Here is an 11,402-nt window from a genome sequence, read left to right as displayed (position 1 = left end):
ATCAAACAATTTCCAATAGGTTCTATCTCTTTTGAAATAATAGAAACTACTGTGATTGATTTATGAGCACGTTTGCCTGACACTATACCCATAATAATAAAATACCTAGCAACAACACTTACACAGCTTAGTCCTGATTTATTTTACTTTTTTTTCCACACATTTTCTAAACATGTGTGGAGCTGTTGTAAAATTGTTTTTATCCCATTTTTCTATTGCTCACACAGAGCTCAGCCCATCAGCCAGCCAGTACCTAGCTGCAGAGTACGCCAGAAGTGCTCTGAGCTCCCTGTGCCAGCCCTGTGAAAGCCTTCTGATGCTATCTGGTCTCCTCCTGGCTTGGAAGTGTTGACATGAGGGCTTTGGTGGCATGGGAGCACGCAGGATGGATCTAGTGGACCTGGGGCAGAGCCGAAAGGAGCTCTGGTAAGGAAGCTCCACTCTCACAAGGCTGCTGTCATGAGTGCGATTTTGGAATTTCAGGTCTCCCAAAATACAATCTCTTTCAAGATGTGATCAGTAACAAAAGAATAGATTTGTTTTTTTCTGTAGTCCATTTATTTTGCCGCCATTTACTCTTAAGAAAGTATGGTCACACTTGAAAATTTTTGCCCTAAGAAAAAGATTTGAACAACAGAGCAAAACCAACATATTTATTGACAAAAGAAGTGCTCTACTGACCCATAAAATTATCCCAGCAAGACACCCAGTGTCTGCTTAGCTGGAACCCTTGGCTTCTAGCAGTAAGTGTTCTCAGTATACAGGTAATGCAAACATTGCAAAAGACGGTGGTTTTCTTGGACATCTTCCTTTTCCTGCCTGAAGCAAATCACTTTATGATGTGCTTGAATACAGTGAAGGGCAGAGGCAGAAACATTCCTGACTAGAGGGAGTTCATTTTTCCTTCTTGTGGGGTGCTGGTTGAGAGTGATACTTCTTGTCCTCATCCGAATATTTTGTAAGCCTGAATGCATTGCTTGGCAACAATTGCAGTGGCATGTCTAACGAGGTGCTGTGTGGCTGTTTGACACTGCTTGGCGTTATGGCTCTGTTTCCTCTATGCCTACAAGATCCCTTCCCACAGATCTCTGCAATGGACTCTGCTGAACTGAACTGAATTCTGCGGATAAGAGCATGAGGACCAACGAACTGGGGAGACCTTGGTGCCTGGAAAGCTGAGCTTCCATGGGCCTCCACCATTCCCAGAGAAGGGCTCCCTCTTTTGATAAATTTAGCACTAACCACTGCTCCACTTTCGAGTGACCTAGAGCCAAATGGTCCTTTTGAGTTAGCTAAGCATAGACATGGCAGCCTCCTGAGTTCCTGTGCCTGTCTCCATGCAGCTCCAGTATGTCTGTGTTTGTGCAGAAGTCTTGGAGAGATCTTCTGGGGAGAATTCTAGCACTTTGCAGCTTACTTTTTTTCCTTACAAATCAGTGAGTACAACCATTTCCCCAAAGAGTTTGGAAGTACACTTCTGCAGACTGCATAGAGTGGGGAACGTCCTTCCTTCTCCCTGCACAGAAGGTCCTTGGTCCTCAGCAAAAGGTTCTCAGTCTTTGCAGCCTGTGGCTGTCCCTTGCCTTTTTCGGGCAAGGAAAAGGTAAGAAGGTAAGGACTGGAAGTGCAAATACAGAATGCATGAAGATGTTAGGGACAGCCTGAAATTGCAGCCTGACAGTTCATGGACTTCTTCACTTTTCATACCCCAAGGACACTGCTCATTTCACAGAGATGTTTCACAGAAATGTTTCTTATTTCACAGAGACAGAGAAGAGCCAACCGTTTATCCCTATCCAACCTGTTACAGACATGGACAACGAAACTGATGAATACACAGCAACAACAGCTTCCCAGTGTTGTTCATGATGCATTAAACTGCCACTAATTACTGACTTTTCTGGTGAATGGCTCGTTCACTCCCTGGTTACTATCTTCTATTGTAAACCAAATTTATCCCTACAGCTATTTTATTATTGGTCTTAAATCAAGAACACTGATCATTATCTAGCCTTCAAAATACCAAAAGCCCATCTGTTTATACTGATCATCTCTTTATCACCTGCAAATATGCAGCAAAGCAACAAAGCAAAAACAACCGCCAAAAAAGAGCATGAACTTTCTGGTCATGTTTACTGGACCACAGACATTTTAGTCTACTGCAAAAGAATTATTTCACTAAAAGGTTTTTGGGGTTTTTTTTTGTTAGTTAGTTTGTTTTTGTTTTCCCTTTTTATTTTGTTAGAAAGGTATTTAATATTTCCTCTGATTTTACTCTCATCTTTACATACTAGCTTTTACATACCAAATCTGAGACTTGTGCTGCTAGTCTGGAGTTTGTGCACACCACCAAACCCAGCATGCCCCAAGCTCAGTGAAGCAGGCTCTGCATCCCCCCTCTGACAAGAGGAGCTGCCCTCAGCTAAGCAGCCAAGAACCGTTCCAGCAAACTGGCTTCTATTTCCACTCTGCTGATAACATTCCTCTTTTAGGTTGTAGATTGTGGTGGGTATCTTTTCAAGCTTGAGGAACATCAGTGAGTACATACCATCTGAATCCTTCCTGAATGCTGTTTGGTGTCCAGCAGAGATACTGATGAGCCATGGTGATCACCTAAAGCAGACTGCTCCCAAAGAGAAGGGGTGGATCTTGGCAGACTGCACTGCCTTACCTGCTTTATGTTCTTCGTAGCACATGTTTTCCCAGTACAGCCTGTTACCTTGTGCTGCAGGCTTTCAATCACCTTCCAAGTGCGTGTGTTGTCTGTGAATGTTATCTCCTTTTTCATTAGTTACCCAGTGGCCCTTGGTCAAATGGCTCTTCACTTCAGCTTCCTTTGTTACTGTGTGCAATGTGCAGCCTTGCAGTCTTGCATAACTTCTGTTGACTTTTCAGCTGCAAATCATTGCCCACTGACTAACAGCAGTCAAGCTGCAGCATGCGGCTGCCTGCTTGGTTTTCTGTCATCACCAGAGCTCTCCTGATGTTGTCTCTGCATAGGAGGACTAATGCTAGTTTTGTGTATAGCCCTGCATGCTTCAGTGCTCAAATACACTGTAGGTATTTGCTCCCCACCAGTATCAGTATGTGACCCTGTCATGCTATGCTCCTCTTGATTCTGTTGAGTATAGATGGCCATCAAAATTTAGAAGGTTTTAAGCATTCTTCAAATTATATACTTAACCACCTTGCAGAAAGCTCAATTATTTTCACCCCTCAGTTGCCCTTTCTTGAATATCCACAGAGAACTTCTGCCTTGAGCTTTGAAGGAGCCAGCTGATGGGATGGGTGGAAGTTTGACAACTAGTAAAACTGCACAAAAGAAAAAAGTCTAAAATTGGAAAATACAGAAGAACTGAGGAATCAAAAAACAAATAGTGTGCATTGGAGATTTTTCCTGTCCTCATTTCCTGCAACACTGCTGGTACACATTTCCTATGGTTTCCTATGGTTTCACAAGGGGCTTTGTGCCAAGGATCAGCACTAGACTTGGAGTATCAAAAGGCTGACTCTGAGAGCCACTCACACACGTGATCTACAGGTCACAGCTGTAACCCAGCACAGATCTGTTGGTGGAAGGTTTTAGTGTGGATTTGACTGTAGCTTCTGCTTAGAAGCTACATTTTGCATGTAGCATTTTGTAAAAGACATTTATTTCCTTTCTTTTTTTTTTTTTTCCTCCCTTTCCTTCTTTCCTTCTTTCCTTCTTTCCTTCTTTCCTTCTTTCCTTCTTTCTTTCTTTCTTTCTTTCTTTCTTTCTTTCTTTCTTTCTTTCTTTCTTTCTTTCTTTCTTTCTTTCTTTCTTTCTTTCTTTCTTTCTTTCTTTCTTTCTTTCTTTCTTTCTTTCTTTCTTTCTTTCTTTCTTTCTTTCTTTCTTTCTTTCTTTCTTTCTTTCTTTCTTTCTTTCTTTCTTTCTTTCTTTCTTTCTTTCTTTTTCAACAGCAGGATATCCATAACTATTTAATTCCTCATGACTCTTCCAGTTCGATTCCTTTGTTGCTGATGTGATGAGCAAGAGGAAATGTTTGCCATCATATATTTGCATTCTAGAAATGACTTGACTAGCGTGATACACATACAGGTGCAACCAAGTCGTTACTGAATCATACCATTCTTGTTTTTTAGTCTGATTGAGGACTTGCACTCGAGACCTCAGTGAACTGCTGGATTAGTCACATAGTCATTAATTTGAATAGTGACAAAAGGAACAAGAGAATGCGCTTGTCTCAGATTGAATTAAACAAAGCAAAGCACGGATCCTGCCTGCTTTCCACAGAGGAATCACCCATCACTGTTGGATGTTGCCTGCTCTCCCCACCCTTTCCTTTGAGCCCCTGCCACTCACTCCTGTGATTTACAGAACTTTTAATTCCAGAGCTCTCCTCCCACTCTCTCCCTCCCACTCTCTCCCTCCTGCCTGTGGGGTGTACAGAATCAGTTCTTCACACGCTGCTGCCATTCAGCATGTCCCCACACTGCACTGCCACTGCCCACCCTTCGTTCCTAGCAGTTTTATTGCTGCTCCATCAACCCTGCCCTTAGCGACTTCTCAGTCACCTGTGCTTGCCCATTGGCTTCTTCCTATTCTTATCTCCGAATAAGTAAACTAATGCAGGCTTCTTCTAAGCTGTGTGCTCCAGGAGATATGGAAGAACAATAGCTCCTCAGATAAGCATTAAAGATTCAAGTGTTCTTGGAGAACCTGGTAAAACTTTGCCTAAACAATGCATTTACAGACATGCAATGTGCATAGCAAAGGACAGCAATTAGCGCTAAGTAAGGGCTGCCCCAAACTCTGCCCTGTACCTCACACCCAGCCCTCCTCTGAGGGGAGATTATTTCCGAAGGACAGTGGTACCAGAAGCAAAGAAAATTGCAGTTCTCTTTCATAAACCCTCTTCTGTCTGTGGGTGCTTGGGCATCCTCGTGATGCAGCTGGAGGTGAAATGGGGCCCTCTCTGAGAAGGGGCCCTGCTGCCCTCTTCCAAAACATGTTTTATGGTTTACAGCTGACTGAAAGTTGTTTAACCTCCCCACTACCCTGCACAGCCAACAGAATAGGAGGTGCCTACGCTGTTGCATGTGATGATTTTGCAGTCATTTTCAGGAAAGTCTGTTAGAAGGGAGATCTAACTCATGGAAGGAGAGCCAGGTGCTGCATCCCCCTCCAGGAGCCTCCTGGATAGTTTGTATGGCAAATGAACATGAAGAAGCAGTGATGTCTGTGCTGGGCTATGAGTATTGCAAAAACTCAATGTTTGCAGCATCAGCTTGTTTTTTCTGGGGTCTGTCTGACACTAATATATGTGTAACGATATCAAAGGAGTAAAAACAGCTCATTCAAAGGCTGCTAAAGTGTGGTGGTGTGACTAAAGTGAGTGAGTGAAGAATTAATGTAGAAACAAACTGATTACACAAGCTGAGTTGAACTGTGAAGGTGCTTTTATTGCTGATGTTGGTGAAAAATGTCAGGTGTAGCATATGTTTGGCTCAGCCTTGAAGAAATAAAGACTGTTTCCAAAATATATTTTGTCTCTATGGCTACATTTCCTGTTCAGAAATAATTCCACAAAAGAACTAGCTGCTAGGTGTAGAAAGAGCCTTGCTTTAAGCAGAAGTGAAGGATATGGAGTCTGCCACACTAATGATTTGGGAAAAATCAAAATAATATGTATAGCACATTAAAAAACTGAAGCTTTATGGTAGTCAAAATTAAATCTGGCCATGAGGAATTAGCAGATCTTGTCCAGTTGCTCATACTGAGTGACAATATAGCAAATGAGCCTCAGCGTCAGCTGGTGTAAACCACTACACAGTTAGGAAAACTCAACTCTTTGAAAGGGAAGATAGCAGCAGGACAAGGGGAAATGGTTTTAAGTTGAAGGAGGGAAGATTTAGGTTGGATGTCAGGGGGGAAGCTCTTTATATGAGAGTGGTGAGGTGCTGGAACAGGCTGCCCAGAGAGGCTGTGGATGCCTGGAACCTGGAGGGGCCCTGGGCAGCCCGGTCCAGTATTAAATGTGGAGGTTGGCGGCCCTGCCTGCGGTGAGAGGGTTGGAGATTCATGATCCTTGAGGTCCCTTCCAACCTGGGCCATTATGTCTGTGTAATACGTGATGTGAAAATAAATCCAAAGTATAGCTGTTCAAGTGTATAGGCGCACGTACTCCAGGAGGCATCAGTTCTATTAGCTAGAATGTCCCAGGAAAGAACCTTGGGCTGACTGAAAAAATCAACTGGCACATCTGAGGTGCTTGAAAGGTGAGAACAAGTGAATAGGGAAACAACAGAGAACACAACATTGAGAAAACATTTCTCTGTGCATATGCAAACTGTAGATGCAGCAGGTAGTGGGGCGCAAAAAATTGTGATGAGCGTGATGAAAATATAAAGCAGTTCCTGCATGACAAATGTTGAACAAACAGTGCTTTAAAGATGGATTGATGGAATCTTGATGACACAAGTTGCTGCACTGGTGAGTGTGTGGAGCAGAAGAGTAGGGGTTAGCCGCTAGTCCTGGTGGTGGGGACAAAGCAGGAACCTGTGCTCTGTACAGACATACACTGTGGCACTCACCGCTCCACTGCCACTAGAACTACGCTTCCCCACAGCGGGTGAGCAATGGCTGTGTTTCTGCACGTGTGCTCAGCCAGGACTCTCCTTCCCACATTAAGCACTCTTGCTCCCTCCCACGTGAAGGCAAGCAAAAGAAGATGAAAAGAAATAAAAGTAACCGTCAGCTTTACCACAGTTCTGGTTTGGCTGTACATGAAAGCCACCACAGCAGCACCAAGGTGTGGATTTCTTTCAAGCATTTACATTTACCGCTATCAAACTTTGCTATATTTTATAAAACAGAGCTGGTTGTTCCAGACATTTCTTCTCTATTAACGTTTAAAGATGTTACACACCTGACTGTTTCCTGTACCTCCAGAACAAACTCACATGGGCATTTTGCAGACCCACAGACCCACACAAGCTCTGGCTTCCCATACTTTGTAACCACGCAAATTACTAGAACAAGCTTATTTATTTAAATCACTCCTGATGGAAGCGTCTCTCCTTCCAGGCATGCCACACAGCGCAATACTCAGGACAGATCTTCACCTCAATGCACGAACACACTGTTTCCAGCGGTGCTTTCACGTCCCTAGACAAGACCCCGTCATGCCTGCAGCCGTAGGCACGGCGTTCCACCACCGCTCAGCTGTTTCACACACAGCGCCGTTTCCAGGCAGGGCTTCTGGTCGCAGCGCTGTTAGATGCGAGCCGAAGGCACCGTGCAGCCCTTCCCCGGGCACCGTGCGCTGGGAGCGCTGAGCAGCCCGCAGTGCAGGGCGAGCGCCGTGCGCTGTCACGCAGCTCTGTGCCCACACCTGGCCGCCGGCCCCGCTCCTCCGCCAGCGCCCCGGGCACCCCGGCCCCGCCCGCGGGCGGAGAGAGGCGGCCTCGGGGCGGGTTAAAAGCGGCGGCGGCGGTGCGGGGAGGGCTTTGAGAGCTGTGGGACGGCGAGGCTGGAACCGGCCGTCCGCTGGCACCGCAACACGGGACCCCTGCCGTGCCGCTCCAGGTGAGACCCGCGGAGGGCATGGGACTTGAGGAGTCGTGGGATCGCGCCGAGCCCCGGCCGGGATCTTCTCGTGCGGCGGGGTTGGCCGGGCGCCCCGCAGCCGAACGCAGCGTTTGTGTGGTGGGGAGGAGCAGGGGATGTCCTGTCTGTCCTGTGTTCTTTTCTTCTTCCACGACTTGCAGCTTCCGAACCGCGGAGTGAGCCCGCACCTGGAGCTGGGGTTGTTGGTCCTATTGGGATATGCCTCAGATGGTTACTTTCCTTCGGTCCTCGTTAGCCCCATTTTGTTCGTTTTATTTCTATGTTTTAATGGCTATGCCACAGGTGAGAGGAAATGCTTCACAGAAAGCTCAGTTATCTGACCACAGCCGTGACTTTGGATCAGCATAAAAAGCTGCACAGAATGCTGCCATTCTGCAACGAGAACACAAGAAGCATGGGGAATTCCAGCCGCCTTTTCGAGGCTTTTTCTTTTTTTTCTTTTCCTTACCCAACATAACCTTTCCTCATGACAGTAGACGTGACCTCTCCCTCCTGCCTGGAGGCCTGTCTGTACAGGCTGGGCCCGCACCGCGGGTGTGTGCATCCCTCTCTGGTGGTGTAACTGCAGCGGGGTAAAGGAGTTCCTTCTCTCCCTTTTTTTTCTTTTTCTTTTGCTGTTACCTGAGAATTAGCAAATCTAAAGGCTTTGCCAGCCCGACGAAGCACACTCTGCACCAAGAGGAGCAGGAGTTCTGGTCGGTCCAGGGCCACTGTAGCTTTTCTGAATAGTAGATTGAGCCCTGCCCCTGGGAGATACAGGACCAGCTATGCAGGTTCCTGGCTGTGGATCTGAAGCATTTGGTGGTAGCTTCCAAATGGCTGCTGAGCAGTGAAAGCCAGGTCCTGAGACCAAGCTCTGCCTTCAGCAAAACTTAAGCTTAATCGCCAAAGAGTGAACAGTGAATTTCCTTCAAGAGCAGGAGGAAGAGAGAACAGAAATGGAACTCCTCTGATGTTTGATTTCTTATTTAACTGGGGTGTGATATCATCTAGAAAATCAACGTAAACTTTTCAGTTGAAGGCTTTGTGCTTGCAGCCCTCTGGCTTGGTTAATCTCCTTTTTGGATGAGGTAGTGCTGAATGTGGAAGGGCAGGCTCTGCAGAATTGTCCTGTGCCTGCTGATTGGTGCTTTGTATGTGCACAGCCCTGACAGAGTTGACTTGAGGTTTCTCAACAGTGAAATCAAATGCTGTACTCCTAGAGATGAAGGCTCTGCCAAGCAAAGGATGTGTCTGAGCTGCAGCAGATAGCCTTAGAGACCTGTTGGAGGCATCTGGGAGGAAGTAGAGCTTCTGATGGAGATGGCACAGTAGTCCTTACCTTGGAGGCAAGGCAAGCACCACACAGCCTTCTAAGGCTTTGGCATTGGCAAAGAAATCCTATGAAAATAAATTGTTTTGTCAAGGTTATTTTATATAATTATATCATTTTCTATTTATTTGGAAAGTGCACTGAGAGCCTACCACAGAAAGAGAAAGAGGGCTTGGGGGATGCAGGAAGGAAACACTTGAAGGTATAACTTATTTCCTACCCAAAAACTAGTTAGAAAAATATCAAAGTATGCTAGTGTCATCATAAATATATGAGTGGATAAAGTCTATTAAGCTGTTTGAATCATCCACTAATACAGACACAAATGTAGAGATAGACTTAACGTGACTTAATTTGCCTACGACTTGAGTGAATGCTAGGAAATCCTCTTGCTTATAGAAAGTTTGGAAATGATTCTTTGCTGCTTGGAAAGTAACTATTTGGTATTTTATGTCATCTTGCAGGTGAAAGAACACAGAAAAGAAGATGGATTGGGGAACTCTGCAGACTGTTCTGGGAGGTGTAAATAAACACTCCACCAGCATTGGCAAGATATGGCTCACAGTCCTGTTCATCTTCCGTATCATGATCCTGGTTGTGGCTGCAGAGAGAGTCTGGGGAGATGAACAACAAGATTTTGTCTGCAATACACTTCAACCTGGTTGCAAGAATGTTTGCTATGATCACTTTTTCCCCATCTCTCACATCAGACTCTGGGCCCTGCAGCTGATCTTCGTTTCCACCCCTGCGCTGCTGGTGGCCATGCACGTGGCTTACAGGAGGCACGAGAAGAAAAGGCGATTTAGAAATGGTGACAAAATTAATATTGAAGAGCTGAAGAATGAAAAGATTCACATTCGAGGTCCCCTGTGGTGGACGTATACCTGCAGCATCTTCTTCAGGATCATCTTTGAAGCAGTCTTCATGTATGTGTTCTACTACATGTATGATGGGTACCAGATGCCTCGTCTGGTGAAGTGTGAAGCGTGGCCCTGCCCCAACGTGGTGGATTGTTTTGTGTCTCGGCCTACTGAGAAAACCATGTTTACTATTTTTATGCTTGCTGTATCTGGGATCTGCATGATGTTGAATCTGGCTGAGTTGTGTTACTTAGTGTTAAAAGTTTGCCTGAAAGATTCTAGGAAAACAACAGTTTTAAAATAATTCCCCAGTTCCGTGATTGCTTGGTTTCCCAGACCCCTTCAAAACTTACTTAGGCATCAGAAAACAATTGGCAATATTTTCATACTTGAGGAAGAGGATAAAAACAAAAGGGCATTTTTTTTTTTTTTAATGATAGCCTCTCTAGGAAGCTGCCATTCAGGCAGGTTTTAACATTATGAGCTACTTTGATATTCCTGTATCCACAAATAGAGAGATCAGCCTTCTTGGCTGCACCTTTTCTAAGTATGCTTCCTGCTGTGATGGTCACTTGTTGAAAAGTGGGAATGAGAAAGTCTAGTGCCACACAGAGAGAGGGATTGCAAACAGATTGCATCAAATGATTGTTGCCAATGAGACAGGGCACTGTGGTTTCCTGCTCTTTTTCTCCCCAGCATTCTGTGAAGAATCTCAGTATGATAGATTTTATTTGATGATGAGCTTTTTTTACTCGACTGGGCTTCTTTCAGCAGTGTTTTTCTGTATTTCCCTCCCCCCCCCAGTAAAGTAAAAAAAAAAACCTACCTTGTTTTATTCTGGTTCTTTTGTTTCTTTTCCAGAAGAAGTGCTTCAACACTTAGAGCACGATATGCAGCAGCTCGTAACTATTGGTGCTCCATCAGTCTTTTTTTCCCCCCTATTCATCCTGTATAACTTTTCTTCATAAAGCTTTCAGTTCTGATTTGGTGCACCTTTTAAGTGGCTGTATCAAACCACTCCCAGTTTTCTGGCATTCTCTACATAGTGAGATTGAAACACCTTTTCTCTTGTTACAATAGGATGAGCAAGAATTACAGACAACTTGCATAGCCAAAATAGCAAAGTTTCTCAATCAGAAGTCAGGGGGATCTTGAAAACATAATGTTCAGATTGCTGAGTTGTGAATTGTACATTATGAACTTGAACTATGTGAGTCTGTCTCATCTCTCCAGAGCAGTCTCAAAGCATACTCTGTTTTATGCCTGTCATTGGCAGCTATAGAAGCACACACAGCAATGCAGTGTACTTCCTTAGTGCTTGCCCACTGAATACGCTTCTAGTAAAGCAATTCTTCCTCTTCAGCTTTAGTAATGCTCCTTCGGTTGGGAGGAAAGCTAGTTACCTTAGGTTCTCTTTTTGTAGCCATCTCCTCAAATGCTTCTGGATGAACAAAGCTGCCCAGGTTGACTCCTTACCTCTCACTGTGCACTGGAAGTGGAACACAAGCAGGCTGCCACTGCTTGTGTGCTTAACCAGTGTTATAATTTGACTGCAGATGGAAATTGTTCATTAAACATGGTAGCAGAAAGGAAAGGAACAGCATCCTTAGAAGTGTGA

General features: G+C 44.9%; 1 pseudogene across 1 annotated transcript; it reads left to right on the top strand.

Moving 5' to 3' along the window:
- The first annotated feature begins 9,410 nt into the window (after window positions 1–9,410).
- Window positions 9,411–10,088, top strand: LOC306946039 (gap junction beta-6 protein pseudogene; annotated as a pseudogene). The gene has a single exon. The product of its transcript is annotated as a gap junction beta-6 protein pseudogene (transcript).
- Window positions 10,089–11,402: the final 1,314 nt, after the last annotated feature.

Source organism: Tetrao urogallus (assembly GCF_951394365.1).
Source record: "Tetrao urogallus genome assembly, chromosome: 1".
NCBI lineage: Eukaryota > Metazoa > Chordata > Aves > Galliformes > Phasianidae > Tetrao > Tetrao urogallus.
The sequence above is the reverse complement of the archived record's forward strand: the minus strand, read 5'-3'. Positions and strand labels throughout refer to the sequence as shown.